The 20,188-nt window shown below is 46.0% G+C and overlaps 1 protein-coding gene across 6 annotated transcripts in view; it reads right to left on the bottom strand.

The window, feature by feature from the left end:
• The window catches only part of ATPSCKMT (ATP synthase c subunit lysine N-methyltransferase), a 339,506-nt gene that overhangs the window by 89,957 nt on the left and 229,361 nt on the right, over positions 1–20,188 (bottom strand). Inside the window, exons 7-10 of one of the 6 annotated variants that reach the window (XR_008290039.1) lie at positions 16,026–16,132; positions 6,575–6,817; positions 6,203–6,295; positions 4,499–6,105 (exon numbers count right to left, since the gene is read on the bottom strand). The gene's annotated coding sequence lies outside the window, so the exon portion shown is untranslated. Of the gene's footprint in view, positions 1–521; positions 643–4,498; positions 6,106–6,202; positions 6,296–6,574; positions 6,818–7,723; positions 10,857–13,709; positions 16,137–20,188 lie in introns of those variants that run through there. The other 5 variants (XR_008290035.1, XR_008290036.1, XR_008290037.1 and 2 more) reach the window with 5 other exon arrangements.

Below are 20,188 nucleotides of genomic sequence, written 5' to 3'. Positions count from 1 at the left end.
CGCCACAGGGGAAAGGTAACACGTTAAGCCCAGGGCCTCCCGCCCAAACCTGCCTCCACTTCCAGGAAGCATGCTGATTCTACTGCAAGCCCCCCCCCCCCACTTCCGTGGACACACTTTCTCATCTATATTCTTCTCAATCATCCTTCCCACAGCGACCCACCAGATATGGTCCAAAAAGAGAACCCGCCTCTCACTCAGGTTAGGATGAGTGACATTTTCAATCATAACACGTTTCAGTCATTAAGGAAAGCAACTAGAGAGTCTCCAGGGAGGGTGAGTGAGTGAGAGGAAAGCATATTCTTGCAACTCAGCTTACCTATGTTTTTGAAAAGAAGGTTGTCAGAAAATGGGACTTCTTTTGAGTCACTACAATGTTAACACCTGTGCGTCTGTAAAGGGAGAGAGACTCCTAATCATCTCTCACGTCTGCAAAATGCCTTTGAGTTGGAAGAATGTATTCGTGGCCTGAGCCCCCGCCCGTAGAGACAGCACCAAGGCTTAACCCTAAAAGGTCCTACTTGGAGCAGCCGAGTCAGAGGGCTCTGGGTGCCGGAAGCCTGGTAGGACGGCAGTGCTCTGTCGCAGGAGAACTTTCACACACGTGTCATTGAGCCTTCCAGCAAGATGGGCAAGAGTCACCTGGAAGGATAGAGACAGAGACTTTATCAGGCTCATACCGTACGTCATATGACCTGTTCCTGGCTGCTTTCTGTAGGTGGTGAATCTAGCCTGAGACTTGCTTTCACTACAAATCAGTAGGAAAGTTTGGGGGGCGTAACTAACCCTCAACCACCTCTAACTCTTGGCCAGATACCATCGTCCAGTGAAGAACACTTCAGAGCTATGTGTGACGCAGCAAACTCAGGGTCATTCTCAGCAGCAGAATTTAGTGAACGCCCACCGTGGGCCAAGTCAGGGGATGGGACGGATCGCGGGACCCTCTCCTTCCAGAGTGGGCTCCCTCTCCTGTAGTTCCGTGCTTACATAGCCTTGTGGGGCTGTGCAGGTTCCAAGAGGAACCAGCGAGAAGGCCCACTGTGGGCCCGGGAATGCACTGTCCATGGATGATCCCCATGGTCCACCCCTGGTCTCCAGGCCCGAGGCTATCTTACTTGGATGGAAGTCCTAGAAAAGAACCATTAAAGGCAGTGCACCTCTTGGGCTCCCGCAGGCCTTGGGACCCCAGCAATCACAGTTACAGGCCTTCAAGATTTGCAAGGTAAGAGTACGCACAGGCCTGCAGGAGGAAAAGGCCATAATCCGGTAAGAGGGGAGTACACCGGGGCTTAACCGGAGAGAGGACCTGTAAGCATCCACAGACACAGTGAGCAGTGCACATGAGGTTGCAAGAGAATGTACAGAAGCTTACGTGGGGAGTGCACACAAGATGGCAAAAAGAGAGCATAGGCGCACGTGGAAACTGCACACGGTTCGCATGGAGAAGCACACACCGACTGACGTGGGGAGGGGCGCCCAGGCTCACGTGGAGAGACCCACAGTGGCCACATGGGGAGACGCACAGGGGCTCACGTGGGAGACGCACCTAATTCATGGGGACCTAAAAATCCCTCTCAAACAACTCCCCCATTTAATGGAAGAAGAGTGACCCTGGAGGGTCCAGGGCTTTTCCCCACCCAGCCAGTGCAAGTCACACGTGGGGTCACAGACCAGGATCATTGGCCAAGATGTGATTTTTACTGCCTTCTTTAATGTCAAAAGAAACTAAGACAAAATTTCGCCCGAGACCTTTCCGACCTTGGGTACAAGCAGCACAAGGAACACTGAAGTCAAGATTTGAAACTTCAGGGGCATTTTCTCCAAAGGCTGCCTGGGAGCTGACAAAGAGGAGGAGATCTACTCACTACAGGTTGGGATTTGAAAAGAATAACGAGCTCGGGAGCCGAGCACGTGCCTCCGCAGGCCCCGGTGCTCCTCGCTAAGCACCTGCCACGCTTCTCCCTCGGGACGCTCAGAAGGGCTCACGTCTCTCCGTGCTAGGGAGCCTGTCCCTGGCCCCGTCCACAGGAGGGCCCCCCTCACTCTCAGCTACTCCTCCTTTCCTTTTCCTCCTGGTGTCTATGCTGAGGGTGATTCTATTGTTCATATTTTGCTTTTTTACCATCTCTCTCCCTTCTAGAATGTCAGCAGAGTGAAGCTAGGACCTCACACTCTCCTGTGTTCAAGGCTCTGATCTCAGTAGCTAGAATAGAACCTGGTACAGGGTGGATCCTCAGTCCACACCTGCTGGGATAAAATAACGATAAACAAACCATACACCTAAATGCACACGCTGTTCCATTTCCAGAGGCTATATTAGAGAATAGATGATCTTACATTTTAAGAAAATTCTCTCGTTGGTTCCCGGAAAAACAGTGTTTTTGTGTCCCTATAACTCACTGTCGTTCCTGCAGTAATGACTGAATGAGTACGGAGAGATTAAGGAAGAGGAAACAGGCATTCATTTCTCTTTGTGACTTTGACACAGGTGAGGCATTTCTCTGAGAGTTCGTCTCCCCGAAGTCCTTCTGCCCCCGGGGAGGACCAGGAGAGCCACACTCTACAACTGCCCGTCCCTGAGGACCAGGGCTCCGCAGGACGGTCGCATGCTGTTAAGTGTGCAAACTGCAATTTTTCAGACAGCTCCCGAGACGCCTGCCTGGGGCAGATTTGCAAGTGATCCAAAGGTGACGGAAAATGACGCTACACCAGAGTCTTTCATTTTCCCGACGATCTGTCACAAGGACAAACGCCATCCGTTCCGGTGGTCTTTGAGATCACTCCATGCTTGGATGGCTGTGTCAACACCAGGTCACTCCGGGATGGATCATCAACCCCGGCAATTCCAAGGAGCCCGCTTTTACTGTAAGCCACGGTAACATTCCACCGCGAGGCCTCCGTGAACGTGCCCTGGGCTGCAGGGTTCCACCCAGAGGCGCCCAGAGGGGCGACAAAAAGCCCCGAGTGAGAAGCCACCGCCCGCTCACCGTCACGGAGCAGCCCTGACCAGCTCTCCGTTCAGGTGAGCCTGAGTGAAAGGTACGCAGTCAGTTACCTGGGCAGGTCTCGTTACCCACGATGTAAGATGTATGTTTAACACAGGCCATTTTACCAAACTGGCCGCCACGGTCACCTGGAGACCGCTGCCCTTGAACGGCCAGTAAGCAGTAGGATCGTTTCTAGGAGTTTGAAGTCATGCTAAAGGAGAGGAAGCAAATATCCAAATATCCAACATTTACAGAAGCAGAATCCCAGCCGCATCCTCATCAGACATAGCTGTTGAGACAGGACGCTGTAAATCGCAGCAACTTCATACGGTCGTCAGCCTTCGTATCTGAGCCTGGTGTCTCCTTCCACCCCTCCCCCCCCACACGCACCCACACGCACACCATCCACACGCACGCACACACCATTCACACTCTTACAAAGCCTCTGCTAACAACAGTCTCTTTAATAATGCAGCATGGAGCAGAGGGCAAGAAATTATCTTGTTCTGCCCAAACCCAAGTGGCAGGAGAAAATATTTCCCAGCCCTCACGTCCTTGAGATGTTAAAACTGGATTTGCAATCAGTTTGGTGCTGCACACAGTGCCCAATGGAACAGCATCGTAGCAAGACCGATGGTTCTGCTTTGCAAAACCTAAATAGCACACTTACTGAAGACAATCTGAATGCGGAACAAAAGGTACCTTAGAAATAACCGTCGGGCTAACAGAACTACAGCGCTGAGTGGGTAGGCCTGAATTTAATGAAATGATGTAAAATGTGTGCTTAGGAATGTACTCAGTTCTCTGTGGGATAGTTTGGGTTTGCATCACCAATTAACACAAGTTCCCAGTGACGGTGTGTGTGTGTGTGTGCATGCGTGTGTGTGCGTGTGTGTGTGTGTGTGTGTGTGTGAAGTGTCTACAATGGCAAATGCCCACACCAAAATACACAACGTCCAGAAACTTCATTTCTCTGAAAATGAATCCCATTAAGTTTTTTCCTAAATTTTTTTTTATTACGTGTCTTTATTTTTGAGAGGCAGAGAGACAGAGAGAGAGAGAGAGAGAGAGAGAGTGAGTGGGGGAGGCACAGAGAGAGAGAGGGCGACACAGCAGCCAAAGCAGGCTCCAGGCTCTGAGCTGTCAGGACTGAGCCCGACGCGGCTCGAACTCACAAACTGTGAGATCGTGACCTGAGCCGAAGTCGGACGCTTAACCGACTGTGCCACCCAGGCGCCCCTCCATTAAGTTTTTTTAAATGTAATTTATTGTCAAATTGGCTAACATACAGTGCGTAAAGTGTGCTCTTGGCTTTTGGGGTAGATCCCCATGGTTCATCACTTTCATACAACGCCCAGTGCTCATCCCAACGAGTGCCCCCCTCGATGCCCATCACCCACTTTCCCCTCTCCCCCACCCCCACCATCCACCCTCAGTTTGTTCTCTGTATTTAAGAGTCTCTTATGATTTGCCTTCCTCCCTTTCTGTTTGTAACTATTTTTCCCCTTCCCTTCCCCCATGATCTTCTGTTAAGTTTCTCAAGTTCCACACATGAGTGAAAACATATGATATCTGTCCTTCTCTGACTAACTTATTTCACTTAGCACAATACCCTCCAGTTCCATCCACGTTGCTCCAAATGGCACGATTTCATTCTTTCTCATTGCCAAGTGGTATTCCATTGTATATATAAGCCGCATCTTCTTTATCCATTCCTCAGTTGACGGACATTTAGGCTTTCAACAACAGCCAGATTATGGAATCCCGTTAAGTTTTAACCTCCAGCATGTAAGATTTGGAGGTAAGCACCAGAATTAAGAGGCTGCTTGAGGAACCAGGATGGCCATGATTCTAGTGATTTCTTTCTTTCAATCACTGCCAGCCTCGGCATGCAAAGTTATCTAATGGGGAGTCCACAGAGAATAATCCAGAAGCTAAAAGACTACAGGGACCCTCATCACACAAGCATGAAGACATAAAAACAAACTTGGCAAATGCAAAAGGAGAAATTAAATGACCTTTAAAAGGGTTATGGAGCCAGCTAGGAATACTAAAGGATATTCACACAAGCCTCTTGCTCACGGAATGTGAATTCCGAACTGCACTTTCTCCAGATCCTTTAAGACACACGGTTCCTGACATGCAAGCATGAGGGTTGAATGAAAAATCACTATACAGTTCTCCTGTGAGGTGGAAAAAAACTTCAGGGCGTAAAACAGTTAACAAAGAGAAATGACAGCTTAAATTTGAATTTGGAGAGCACCTTGCAAATTGTTTGCACAGATGTGACATTATTTACATGATAATTTCATGCTTCTCAGCACACAGAGGAAAATAAAACTTGTTAGATGACATAATGGGACCATTAATTCTATTAATGGATCAAGGGTTGTTTCTAGAACCTTTCCATTGCTTCATCATCTTGATATAATTGGCAATATTGTTACATCTGCATTTCAACACCTACTGCAAAAGGCAAGTCAGAAAGAAAATAAGTTTGCTACCTTGCCTAGAAAAATAATGTTTCCTAGTGTCAAAAATAGTCGAGGCACTACAGATGACTCTTAAACGATATGGGTTTGAACTGCCCAGATCCACTTGTAAGTGGATTTTTTCCAATAGCTACAGAACAGGACTCTAAATGTATTTTTTCTTCCTTATGATTTGCTTCATAACATTTTCTTTTCTCCAGCTGACTCAGTCTATAATACGGAAAGCATACAAAACATGTGTTCATCGACTATTAATGTTATCGGTGAAGCTTCCGGTCAACAGTAGGCTATTAGCAGTTAAGTTTGGGGGGGGGGGTCAAAAGTTACGTGGGGATTTTCAACTGCAGCGGGTAGGGGAGTGTTTTTGGCACTCCTGACCCCCGCATCGTTCAAGGTCAGCTCTATCTGGAATGACCTCTCACCAAAGCATTAAGAACCGTTTTAGGGCTGAATAGTTTTCCAGCCATTGAAAGAACAGAATAAAGAGCTTTGTCTACAATACTTATTTCAGAAAGCCTCAAAGAAATAAGCATAGATCAGCCACAAAACCACGAAGCTTCTTCAACGTGATGTTGCTACAGTTTCCTCCAACGGCGCTGAATCAGCTCCATTTCAGTGGCAACGCTCTGGAAGCAAGAAATGATAGATTACAGCTGCGGTGAGCTTCACTTCGAAAGCACAGGAGGAATTCTCTTCCGTCGGCACTCACATTTCATCACTTACTTGCAATTTCTGTAGAGTACTCTCCAAACTGGGAAAGATGAGGAGGCCATGGGATAGATTCAGATTCAAGAGATTCGAGACTCACCCTTCACCCTGAAAAACATTCCACGCTGTCCCTCTGTAAATGGAATTATGGCCCCGGCAACACACGCAGGGGCGCAAAGTGCCCGGGTGAACCGAAATTAAATGCCCATGAAAAAGGGCTCCCTGCACATCAGCGTCCATCTGATCTGGCCTCCTTTGCCTCCGCCATCTGTCTTGATTTTCATTTAGAGCCACGCCTTTCGCTCTGGGTACACTCCCTCACAGTCGCGGGTGGGTGTATGTGTCCTTGTCACCCATGGAGCGACACGGGGGAAAGAAATTACTTACTGATTTTCCTTTCTGTGGAATGGTGTCTTTGGAAGGGCTTCTTGAACCAGGCCAGCAACGCGTGCGGCTCCAGCGCTGGGACCTGAGACAGGATGCCGTGCTGGGACCGTCCTGCTCAGCCCTCAGCCCTTCTCCGCAACTGTTCCTCCTGAGACCGCCAGCTCCCAGCCTCGTTGAGAAGACAAAGTGTGCCCTTAGACGTCGTAAGGATGAACAAAAAAGGGCGTCTTCCCATCTGAGCAGCTGAAACAGCACGACGAGAGCTTTGTTCTACTTCTTTATTCTGATGGAGGTTTGGGATGACTCGTCCGGAAAGGGGGCTGCCGCTTGGACATGCGGGGGGGACAGAGACGGACAAAGGGGTACGGAAGGATCTGGAGCAGGAGCACGGAGAGGGCGGGACCTGCGTGCCACAGCGGGATACAGAACCGGGTAGGCGGCGGAACCAACAGACGAAGAGTCCTTCACAGCAGGGACCATGTGACCCAGGCAGGGGCCCAGGTAAACATGACCACCTGCTGTTGTAAACAAGCTCTTATCGGATTGCAGGATCTCACCTGAGACCAAGGTGACCCAGGCAGGGACCCAGGTAAACGTGTGTCTGTAGGGGAAACTGAGCCACACGGCAGCTCATACCCAACCGGCCCCACGGGCGCCCTCTGTCTTTGCTGCCCTTGGCCCAAGTGATCCCATTGGTGCTGGCAACCCAGCCTCAACCTTCTCATTGTTCTGACAAACCCTCTTCTCGCTGCCAAGACTCTCCTTGAACCCCAGCTTCCTGCCATCAGCTCAAAACACACTGGAGGTTCAGGAGAGTCAGTTGGTGATAGTGACTCTTTGAAAGGACTGTAGTAAAATCCAGTTTTAACCTCTTTCTCAAGACTTTAATTTTGTTGAAATGGTCTGCTCTACATAAGAGATCTAGTAATCTCTGAACAAAACGGTTATTTTTAAAATTTATTTTTTAAAATATGAAATTTATTATCGAGTTGGTTTCCATACAACACCCAGTGCTCATCCCAACAGGTGCCCTCCTCAATGCCCATCGCCCACTTTCCCCTCCCTCCCACCCCCCATCAACCCTCAGTTTGTTCTCAGTTTTTAAGAGTCTCTTATGGTTTGCCTCCCTCCCTAACTTTTTTTTCCCCTTCCCCTCCCCCATGGTCTTCTGTTAAGTTTCTCAGGTAGCACCACTAGGAATTTACCCAAGGGATAAAGGAGTGCTGAAGCATAGGGGCACTTGTACCCCAATGTTTATAGCAGCACTTTCAACAGTAGCCAAATTATGGAAAGAGCCGAAATGTCCATCAACTGATGAATGGGAAAGAAATTGTGGTTGATATACACAATGGAATACTACTTGGCAATGAGAAAGAATGAAATCTGGCCTTTTGTGGCAACGTGGATGGAACTGGAGAGGGTTATGCTAAGTGAACTAAGTCATCCAGAGAAGGACAGATACCATATGTTTTCACTCTTATGTGGATCCTGAGAAACTTAACAAAACAGTTTTTAAAAGTAATCTGACTATCCTATGTTTCTATATTAAGCTCTTGCTGCAGCTTATTGGAAAAGTAAACGAGCATCAATGCAGATCAGGTTATGCTCGGGTGTAGTTAAAGAAGAAAAATAACCAAGGGGATACCAGAAGGTGAAATGAGCCATGAGCTGTTGTAAAAACATAACAAAATAAACAGGTAAATTCAGAAAACTTGTAATTGGGAAATTTCTAAGGACTTCACATTTGTCAGGAAAGGTGTACTACAGATTTATTTTTCCTTCTGGGTTTTGCTACTTGAAAAACCCAAACTTGATGCAGATAAGCAGATGTGTCCCAAGCATCCACGTCAACACCGGCCTTGGCCAGCCTGAGGCCACCGGCAATTTGAAATGCAGGTCTGCTATGAGAGCTCGTTGGGCTTTTACTGTGCAATATTCATGGTGAATTACAAAAGGCATTTTAATCACAATCTCTATAAAGCACATGGATAATAAAAATAGCCACCAAATTGCAGCTTAGACTTCTATTTATTTTACAAAGACACTCTAGAGTAATTACACATTTGGCAGGTTAATGCTAAATTCAAATTTAAAAAGTAAGATTAGCTTTTATAATATAATGAACGGCCAATTTCTTATATCCTGCCCTTGGGTGCATCCCCATACTGCCTCCTGGTGGTACTGCAGCTTAATTGCAGGAACAGGTTTTTGAAAAACAGTTGTTTGAAAGATGAAACCTCAGGTGATTACAAACACCATGACATTAAGCAATGTAGCCCTGAGGTCTGTGGTGGGAGAGCTGTGACCAAACATCCATCTCTATCCTTTGAGAGAGACTACTGTGACCTCTGTTGTTCTAAGAAATAAGCTAAGAAATGAACTAAGAAATAAAATCACCACCTAGAAAATTTGGCTTTATTTTTTTAATGTTTATTTATTTTGAGAGACAGAGAGAGTGTGAGAGGGCTAGGGACAGAGGAGGGAACAGAGGATCCGAGGAGGGCTCTGTGATGACAGCTGAGAACCCGATGCAGGGCTCGACCTCATAAACCATGAGAGCACGACGTGAGCTGAAGTTGGACGCTTAACTGACTGAACCACTCAGGCGCCCTGAAAATTTGGCTTTATTAATATCCAAATTCAGACCAGTCAAACCAAGTTATTAAGTGGCATTGGAAAAAGAAAGACGTGGTACACTCAGGTTCTGTTACTTCAACCTGCACATCTCAGACGGCTTGGCGTTCGGTGTGAACTGGAGACAACACCCACCTGAGTCCTCCAAACTTGGTTTAAGAAACTGATTGGCCCATTTCCCTCCAGTGGCTCCTGGGTTGTGACAACCTGGGTCATGCAAAACCTCCATAACGCTTCATTCCAAACGTCTGACCCAAATCCTTCTTGTGTACTTCAAGATCCGGTGCAAACCCCGCCTTCATAGTATCTTCCTTTCTGCCTCAAGACTGAAGTGAATTCTCCTTCTATCTTTTAGATAGCCCTGTCTACAGCAGTCCCCTCTACCGCTCTATGCTTATATAATGTTACACCATTTACTTCCTTCACTCACCTATCACGTGCTGTGGTCACCTTACCAGGCTATGTTTTTGTTTGTTTCCTGTGGGTCTCTCCCCATAGAATGGATGCCTCCTGAGGGCAGGGACCTAGCCTGTTCTGCTCACTACTGCATACCTCGCTCCTTGCACAGTGTTTAGCACATGGTAGATGCTGAATACGTATTTGCCGAAAGAATACACATTTAGTGTTGCTGAAGGTGTTACAGTCAGTCCTGTGCTTGCTGCCGAGATTGTACAAATTATTTAGCGGACAATTTAGCGATACAAATCAAACTTTGTTATGCGAATATAGTAGTGAAGTGTAAAAAATAACCCAAGCGTTTGTCAAGAAAATGGAAATAAGTGATGTACGTCAAATAGTAATATGCTATGCAGCCATCAGAGATGATCAGGGGCACTCGCACAAGGGCCATCCTTAGGGGCACCTGGGTGGCTCGGTCAGTTAAGCATCCGATTTTGGCTCAGGTCATGATCTCACAGTTCATCGGTTCAGGCCCCATGTCAGGCTCTGCGCTGACAGTGCAGAGCCTGCTTGAGATTCTCTCTCTCTCTCTCTCTCTCTCTGCCCCTCCCCCACTTGTTCTCTCTCTCTCTCTCTCTCTCTCTCTCTCTCCCTCTCTCAAAAATAAGTAAACTTAAAAAAAAAGATGATCATCATCTCTATTTACTGACATGAAAAAATGTCCATGGCATATATTTAAACTCAGAGACAAAAACAAAAACATGCGTAATGGTTAATTTTACGTGTCAGCTTAAGTGGGCCATGGAGTGCCCAAATATTTGGTCAAACCTTATTTTGCATGTTTCTGAGTCTGTGAAAGTGGGTTTTGTTTTGTGTTATTTCAGATGAGAAAAACATTTAAATCAAGAGATCCAGTAAAGCTGATTGCCATCCTTAATGTGGGTGGGCCCTATTTAATCAATTGAAGACCTAAATAGCACAAAAAAGCTGAACGTCCTCTGGTAAGAGGAAATTCTTCCCACCCGCCTGCCTTCAAACTGAGATGCTGATGTTTTTCTTGCCTTCAGACTCAAACTGAAACATGAGCTCTCCCTGCTTTTTAGCCTGCCAGCCTTCAGCCTGGAGCTGTATCAGCGGCCGTGGTGATTCTCAGGTCTTCGGACTCACTCCGGAACTAAACCGTCAGCTCTCCGGGGTCTCCAGCTTGCCGACTCATCCTGCAGGTCTCGAGACTTGCCAAACTCCATAGCTGCACGAGCCAATTCCTTATAATAGATCTGTATCTGTGTATCTATCTATATTGATGTATCTGTAGCTATCTCTCCATACGTAGACAGAGATATAGATACAGCCTATTGGTTAGAGAACCCTGACCAACATAGCACGTATAACAGAATCTCATTTTGTTAAAATATCATGACAAGGTAGGTTCAGTTGTGGTGGCTTGATCGCAGTATGTCCGATCCGCTCAGGCCTCCCTGTATCCGTTGCTCCTCCACGGTCCCTTTCACAGTGACACTAGGTACCCATTTAACTTGGTTTTGACCAGTGCGACAGCAGTAAATGTGACATAAGCAAGGGCCTGGAAAGTGTTCGCAGGCAGTTTGCCTTTCCGCAGCTCTTGAAACCTGAGGATGCCGTGTGAGCCAGCCCAGGCGAGGCTGCTGGAGTAAGAAGAAGTCACTGCAAAAAGGCCCCAGATGTCCTCCCTGTGCTGGTCAAGGCCAGTCCATCAGGTGACTGTGAGGTCACGTGAGACCTGAATGCCAGAACTGCCCGGCTGAACTCAGTACAGATTGCCGACCTGAAGAATCCTGAGCTAAAGAAATGGTTGGTATTTCAAGCTACTAAGTTTGGGGATGGTTTCTTATAAAGCAAACAATAACTCATGAACTATAATAGAAGAAAAAACCCAGAGGTCTGTATTCTAAATTGTCTGTAGCTGTAATTTCTGTGTATATCTTTACATTCTGTTTATGAGAATATATTATGTCTGTGAGCATTAAAAAAAAAAACCCACATTTTCATTTTGAAAAATTATTTTTTAAAAAATTGTTTTAATGTTTTATTTTTACTTTTGAGAGACAGAAAGAGAGACAGAGTGTGAGTGGGGGAGGGGCAGAGAGCAGGGGAGACACAGAATCCGAAGCAGGCTCCAGGCTCTGAGCTGTCAGCACAGAGCCGGATGCGGGGCTTGAACTCATGAACCGTGAGATCATGACCTGAGCTGAAGTCAGACTGACTGAGCCACCCAGGCTCCCCCCAAAATTAATTCTTTAAAAGTGACCTCGGGGTGCCTGGGTGGCTCAGTCAGTTGAGCGTCCAACTTCGGCTCAGGTCATGATCTCACAGTTCGTGGGTTCAAGTCCCACATCAGGCTCTGTGCTGACAGCTCGGAGCCTGGAGCTACTTCGGATTCTGTGTCTCCCTCTCTCTCTGCCCCTCCCCTGTTCATGCTCTGTGTCTATCTCAAAAATAAATAAACGTTAAAAAAAATTAAGAAAGAAAGAAAGAAAGAAAGAAAGAAAGAAAGAAAGAAAGAAAGAAATATAGAAGGCAGGCATCATTCCACTTTATTTGATTTTCCAAAAAGACTCCATGCACGCTTTTAAGAGGAAGGTGATACAGAAAAACAACAACAACAAAAAAAACCAGTATGTTAAAAACAAGGCAAGTGGTAGATTAGACACTGAAGCAAGATGGCCGCCGCCTTCAGCTGTCAGAGGGTCACCGGCCTACCTTGAGGAGTGCCATTACTCACCATAAAGCTAAGTGGCTCTGACGAGGACACCGGGGCTCTAAAATCTGCTGGCAGCACTAAAATGGGAGTTGGGAAGAATGAGGAGCTGTGTGACCAGGTTTCAAAGAATTTGAATCATTTAGGTAATTGGGCCAGCAGATGGCTAATGCGGTTCATTTTGCGAGACTGAAATGATTAGTCTGGGAGAGAGAAGCTCATCTAGTAATAATGATCTTCCATTTATGTGGTATTATTTTTTACAAAGCACCTTTCACCACGAGGTTCCCACAAGGCCTCTGTGAAGGCTGTGCGCGGTTGGCTAAGACGGTACAGGTGGAGGGAGAAGCATAGAAGGAGAAGGTGTAATCCGCACAACGGTGGCCCAGACGGGAGGAGGGGGCCCTCACAAGAGAAGCAGGGGGGCCCCAAGGTGGTTCACCAACTAGAGGCATCTTTTGGGCACTCAGCTGGGAGAACTCAACCGGCAGAATATTTGCACGACTCTGAACGGTGACTCATGAGAGATTAGGGCGTTATTTCCTGGGGGTAAGATCTCAATTCTGCATATACCCGATTTCAAGGTTTTTCTCTAAATAAAGGTTTAAAGAGATTAGCTTTGTCTTGCTTAAATGATGAACACATACACACACCAAAAAACCCTCAATTGGTCAAATGAAACTTTTCAGTTTTGCGAAAAATTCCCAAGACTGAACGGGTGATTTCGGTGAGAAGTCGTCCCAGGGGGAACATTTTGAGAGCCTGGATTTTCTATCCGCCTAAAACACATCGATATCACCTACTACAGATCAAGTATGGCTTAGGGTGAGTCGGGAGCAATCAGTCAGCTTACATGGGATGTCAAGCAATCAGAAGCCCAGAGAACAGGGACAATGGAACTTGCCTTGTGTGGCTTCAGAGGCACCTGAGTTCCAAATTCCAAAAGCTCAGCGGTTAAAAACGCAGCGTCTCTTGTTTACATAACCAGGGCAAGTATTTACACTAATCGTCTCTCCCGGGGGTAGATGGGAGAGCATCCAACTGCGTCTCCAAGTCAGACTGCTGTTAGAAGGCGGGATTCTGCAGATCTCCAGGAGCACGGGGCAGGGAGGGATGAGTACCGGGCCTGGAGGGCTGTGATTCTTGCTCCCATCCACCTGGGCGCCGTCCTATTGCTAGAGGGTCAGCTCCGAGTCAGACCTCAGCCCACCTCACAGGGAAGTCACCCTGAAAAGACTGCGAACTGTTAGCATTAGGCTACGAGCAATCTCGGACCGTGTCATGCAGATTCCAGGCCCTCATACGCTACTTCTGCGCCCTTTCTAAACCACGGTCAGGTATTATTACATGCAATTGCAGACAGCGTTTTTTTTCTTTTTTGACATTTATTGATTTTTGAGAGACAGAGAGAGAGGCAGAGCGTGAGCAGGGGAGGGGCAGAGAGAGAGGGAGACACAGAATCCGAAGCAGGCTCCAGGCTCTGAGCTGTCAGCACAGAGCCCGATGCGGGGCTCGAACCCACGGACCACAAGATCACAACCTGAGCCAAAGTCGGACGCTTAACCCCCTGAGCCACCCAGGCACCCCATAGACAGCATATTTTTAAGGGGGACATTGACAAATGGGGGGTTGATCAATGGGGTGACATGCTTGGTGAGCCCTCTGGAACTAGGCTGCATAAAGAGGAAATTCACAAAATTAGGGATACTTGTTTTTTAAATTGGGGAACTTCCAAATGTCTTAAAGAAAGCATAACCATGTATATGAGAGATTCAACCTAATCTGTTTCTATAACCCGGAGCAGTGCTGTCCAGCAAATTATCATGTAAACACAGGTAAAAATGTTAAGTTTTCTAGTACCCACACGTTTCAATTTTTATTAATGTTTTTATTTACTTTTGAGAGAGAGAGAGAGTGATAGAGAGTGAGCAGGAGAGAGACAGAGGGAGAGAGGGAGACACAGAATCCGAAGCAGGCTCTAGGCTCTGAGCTGTTGGCACAGAGCCCAACAGGGGGCTCAGACCCATGAATCTCGAGATCATGACCTGAGCTGAAGTCAGACACTCAACTGACTGAGCCACCCAGGCGCCCCAACCCCACACATTTTAAAGTGAAAAAAAAAATGGTGAAATTAATTTTCTTACTGAGAATGTTATGTGAGTTTCAGGTCAACAATATAATGATTTGGTATTCGTATATACTGTGACAGTGATCACCAGTGTAAATGTAGTTAACATCACTCACCATGCAGGGTTACAGCTCTTTTCTTTATGATGAGGGCTCTTAAGATCTACTCTCTTTGCAACTTCCAAACATGCAACACGGTGTCATTAAGTAGTCACCATGCTGCACATTCCATTCCATGATTTACTTCATCTTATAACCAGAAGGTTGTTATTGAAATTAATTTTAATAATTGTATAAAAACTTTATTAACCCAATATATTCAAAATATCATTACAACATGTAATCAATATTTTTCTAAATGTTTATTTAGTTATTTCAAGAGACAGGAGAGAATGTGAGCAGGGGAGGGACAGAGAAAGAGGGAGAGAGAGAATCCCAAGCAGGCTCTGTGCTGTCAGTGCAGAGCTGGATGCGGGGCTCAGACTCATGACCGTGAGATCATGACGTGAGCCAAAATCAAGAGTCGACGCATAACCGACGGAGCCACCCGGGTGCCCCTATAATCAACATTTTTAAGAATTGCTGAGAAGTGTAGTACTTTTTTCTGATTACATCTTTGAAATCCAACGTGTATTTGACACAATTTACACTAGCCACAAGCGGCCAGTGGCTGCCATATTGATCAGAGCAGCTCTAGAGCTTAAATTGGGCCATCGTGTGCTAGAAAAAACATCAGAAGGTCTGTCTTCAAAGTCCCGTGTGACCTGAGGCTCTTCCCTTCTTAAATCATTACGAGTCATAAACGTTTGTGGCTGAGGGTGATTTCTCAACTGGAAAAACATTTCGTCACAGCTCTCGTCTCTTTTCAACTAATGCTAACAAAGAGCCACCTGCTCTCAGAGCCCTCTCTCCCTGCCATAAGCCACACTCTCTCTCCTCCTTGTGGCCAAAGGCCTACATCTCCTCCTCTGCTCCATCTTCCATGTCCCTCTCACATTCTGAATAGGTACACCACCTCCAGGCACATCTCACATCTAGTTCTCACCCCTGAACGCCTGTAAACTGAATTGTGATAGCACATTGCTGCAAACCTCCGGCAGCTTTATAACACCACTCAGTAGCTGCAAGCAAAGCAGTCCAGGCAGGGAAGTCCTCTTAGCCACAGTGCTTCAGTAACACATCCGTGCCCTTTGGCTTTCTCATCTGTCTTGCAGTTTTTGTTGTCGTTGTTGTTTTCACAAACACAGCTACAAAAACTATTGTGAAATGTATACCCTCCTATCCTGCCTATCCTTCTTTAATTACAGGGCCCTAAAAAGTTTTCTGGGCATAACTTTTATTCAAGAAAAACCTCAGAGGATGTTATCCAAGGGATACTCCACCAGAAGAAATCCAAATCTGGCATACATTAGCATCCATGCTGTTCCAGGTTATTTTGGAGTATCTTGGGAATTGCAGACATTTAGCCTAAAGGTCCTTCGTAGGTCCTTTTACAGATGGCAGTTTTATGATGCTTTATGCTATAACAAGAAGCTAATACATGGGGGTACTTACCCCTTCCCCTCTCATCTGACACCAGAAGAAAGTAGCCACTGGGTCTCTCGGAGCATCCTCACTGTTCTTGGCAAGAGACGATGCCAGCAAGTGAAAGTTGCTAAGTGCTGGCTTTTAGAAAGAAAATGAGATGCATGCGTTAGGTCTCAGCGTGACTTAAGGAAAGTGCCAAGTTCAGTATTTTTTAAATATTCTCACCATAGGGACAGGAGGGGTAAAAAAGGTGTCAGAATAATCTATATCCAAAGGCTTTTTAATTGTGACTTGACTGTAGTTTTCATCTGCTGGTTTTATTAAAGTCCTGCACACTAGGAAAGAATACACACGTTAGCAGGTATGACCCCTACTGGCAGTCTCTACGGGCATTGAGATCGAGGACTGCAGAGTGCAGACCTTTTAAGGCATTATTTAAGGTTCTCCTCAACTGTCCACACCGCACATTGATTTTCTGTCACAGCTCTATGTGTGGAGGGCTGGTACTCGCCATTGATCCACAGAGAGCATTTTTAGCGCATCAAAGAGGTACGGAAGGTGAGACTCCAAGGGAAAGACAAGAACCATGCTTTTAGGGAGGGACACGGCTCAGCAGTGTAAAAGTCACATCAAATATTAAGCTGAACTTGAGATTTTTTTTTAATGTTCTGAAATCTGTTGACATATGAGACTCAATGGGACACAAAAAAGGAAGGGATTATTAGCTCTTCTAATGGAAAAACTCCCCCTAACGGAATGGAGCAAGCTGCAGGAACTGATAAATTGAATTCTGCATTTATCTATTTGTGGAGGACTTGAGTGTTGTAAATCACAAGCATCCAGGCTATGAAGTTCAATCAGTCAAGATGCTATGTTAAGAAGTCAAGGTCAATCCAAGGACAAGCTGGTCAGCTTTGCTCCACTGTCAAGGGTTGTCCCATGAACTCTAAGATGGATCCGTGCTGTTCTCAGGAACAGGAAGTAGCTGGCTTCATGGGATTTATTACAGTAAAGGGCAAAACTTCTCTGGAGAAAAGAGCTGCCCACCTCCCAGGCCGGAACGCCAAAGCCCATGGAAATTCTATGCATCCAAAGGGTTAGATGCAGGCAAGCTATATTAGTCAGATCAGGCCACCATAACACAATGCCACAGACTGGGTGGCTGAACAGCAGAAATCTGTCACCATTTCAGAGGCCACAAGTCCAAGATCAGAGTGCCAGCATGGTAGGGTTTTGGTAAGATATCTATTCCTGGCAAAGAGGTATTTGTTTACCATATGTTCACCTGGCCTTTCCTTGGTGGGTGTGTTTGTGGGGAAAGAGAGATGGCTGATGGCTCTTCCACTTCTTATAAAACCACCAATCCTCTCAGCATAAGACCCCACATTTCAGCTCATTTAATTTTAATTACCTCCTAACTGATGCGTGTGCTATCTCCAAACACAGTCACATTGGGGGTTGGGGCTTTAGGATATGAACTGGTGGGTGGGGGCAGGGAAACACAATTCAGTCCAGAGATCTTCCCTTCCTTATACAGCCTTCTCTCACCTCCCTAAACGGACACAGACTTCACTTAAAAAAAAAAAAAAAGAAAGAAAGAGAAAGAGAAAGGGAAAGGAAAGGAAAGGAAAGGAAAGGAAAGGAAAGGAAAGGAAAGGAAAGGAAAGGAAAGGAAAGGAAAGGAAAGGAAAGGAAAGGAAAAAGAAAGAGGATATCTTTTCTTCTTTGAGTGAGATGTTTAGACACATTTTACCCAACGTTTTTCTGGATACTAATAGAGTTACATGTGTACGTGAGTAATGAAAAGATAATCCACTTATACCTAAGAGGATAACTAACTCAACTCATGAAGGCTGTGAAGACGAAAAGCAAGGCCAAAGGAAGACCATTATGAATCTAAAACGTGAGTTTCCAATATCATGACTTACATAGTTCCTGGTACTAAACAGACCCTCACTGTTGAATGAATGAATTAATATTTTCTAATAACGGAAGGAGACTAATATGAATTGAAATCAAAGCCAGAAATGGCCTCATTCATCAATACTAATTCAAGACTAAAGTTGACCTAAAATGAGTTTTCTTTTAAAATCGGGATTTCAGAACATAAAACTGTAGCATTTCAAATACGGATAATTACATTTCTTATCAAATGCACTGGTTCTTGTAAAATAATTCAGTTTGATATATATCCAGCTTAATTAAAATTTATAAGTGGTTGTGGACCAAACCAAGTGTATCTTAATTAAATCTGAACATGGCTCACAGATGTTAAGGTTGACCCCAATTTTAATAGAGGAGAAGGAAATACAATCATTAGGGACTTGGCTGAGTAATTTTGGTCAGGTGGAAAGCAAGATGAATGGGAGGCCAAGACAGTCTCTTCTTTTTTTCTTTTTTTAAGTATATTTATTTATTTGAAAGAGAGAGCACGTGAGCAAAAGCAGGGGAGGGGCAGAAAGAGACTGAGAGAGAGAGAGAATCCCAAGCAGGCTCTGCACTGTCAGTGTAGAGCCCAATGCAGGGCTCGAACTCTGAACCGCGAGATCACGACCTGACCTGAAACGAAGAGTCGGACGCTTAACCAACTAAGCCACCCCGGTGCCTCGACAGTCCCTTCTACTTAAGGCTGGAAAGTAAATGACCCACTAGCTAGAACATACAGAAAGATGGCATGACCTGCCCAGCCAGCCACTGAAATGGAAGTAGGCAGCTATAGGGTGAACATTGAAGTCAACCACCAAGTAACCAACCCACATGTGATAAGGGAGGAGGGGAACTTGCTCTGGAAACTCACACATCCTAGAATTTTCCAGTCAGTTCTGCCACTGTTCAAACTAATCAGGAATGGAGACAGAGAAGGAGACAGAGCCAGGCCAACGCTGATGACTGAGGGTCCACACCAATAAGATTACCAGATAAAATAGAGAGTGCCCAGTTTGCTTAGAATTTCAGATGAACAATGAATAATTCTTTGCATACTTATGGTACGTCCCATGCAATAGACATCCTGTATTTTTTTTTTTCCGCTGAATTTGGCAACCCTCTCTGCACGAACCATCTCAGAGCTGTAACAAAAAGCTTGTCAAGGACTTTCCTGTAATTCCAATATAAACCACAATATTGGTTGACCAGCCATCTGAAATGGTAACCACACACCGGAATCACGCTGTTGCCAGCCCTTGGAGGGGGCGGGGAGAGACAGCCTGCGTTTTAACATTCTTGTCTTTCCAATCTGCCTGGTCCTGGTCGGGAGTCCTTCTTTTTAATGTATCTCCCTGAGAGCAGACCAGACCTGGAGGAACATGACAGTCAGAGGGAACTACGCTGGTCAGAAAATCAATCGAGAAGCATTTATTTCAGGTCTCTTTTGTAAACAAGGCTATGCTGGTGATCACATCTGAAACAAAAACAGACAGCACTTACCCGCTCCAGGAAAGACCCTGGGCAGGTAGAGAAACTAAGGCCCTACACGGAGAAGGAGGTGGTCTCCCCAAGGTTTAGGTGGCTCTTAACTGGCAAAGCTAAGAGTGTTAAACTACTCAATTATCCTTCCACAAGCTTTTCAGCACGTAATAAAGTTTATAAATGTTACAGCCTCTCTGAAAAAAAATTAATCCTTTCCAATGTGGATGCTCAGGAAAGATTGACACGGGTTAAAACATATTCACTTATTCACTGATTTCATTCACCAATATTTTTTGTTATGAGTTCTGTGCCCAGCACCGTTGTAGATGCTGAGCCCACGGATGCAATGCCTGCCTGTAAACAGACTGACCCGACGCTCCCCTCACTCTTTCCTGTCTCTGCTGGGCACAGCCAGACTACGTTTCCCAGCCTGCCTTGCAGCTCTGCGGCCATGTGACTGAGCAGTAGCCAGTGGAATGGGGGCAGGAAGTGACGACGGGTGTTCCCAGCCCAGGTCCATTGAAAATCTTCCGCGTGAAATCCTCCATCTGTCTCCCTCCCCTGTCTGCCAGATGGAGGCAGAGGATCCCACAGCGAGCCCCAGCAAGGGAAGGAGGAGACCCCAAATGGGCACCCGGAAGGCTTGTACCCCAAAGAGTCACATGGAACAGACATTTGGAAAAAGTGAATAATCTTCCACTGTGCGAAATCACAGAGGTGTAGAAGTTACTTGTTACAACAGTGAACTACCCTGATGCACTGCCTTGGTAGGATTTACAAGG

The sequence above is a fragment of the Acinonyx jubatus genome, chromosome A1 (assembly GCF_027475565.1).
Source record: "Acinonyx jubatus isolate Ajub_Pintada_27869175 chromosome A1, VMU_Ajub_asm_v1.0, whole genome shotgun sequence".
Lineage (NCBI taxonomy): Eukaryota > Metazoa > Chordata > Mammalia > Carnivora > Felidae > Acinonyx > Acinonyx jubatus.
This window is presented reverse-complemented; position numbering and strand designations above follow the sequence as displayed.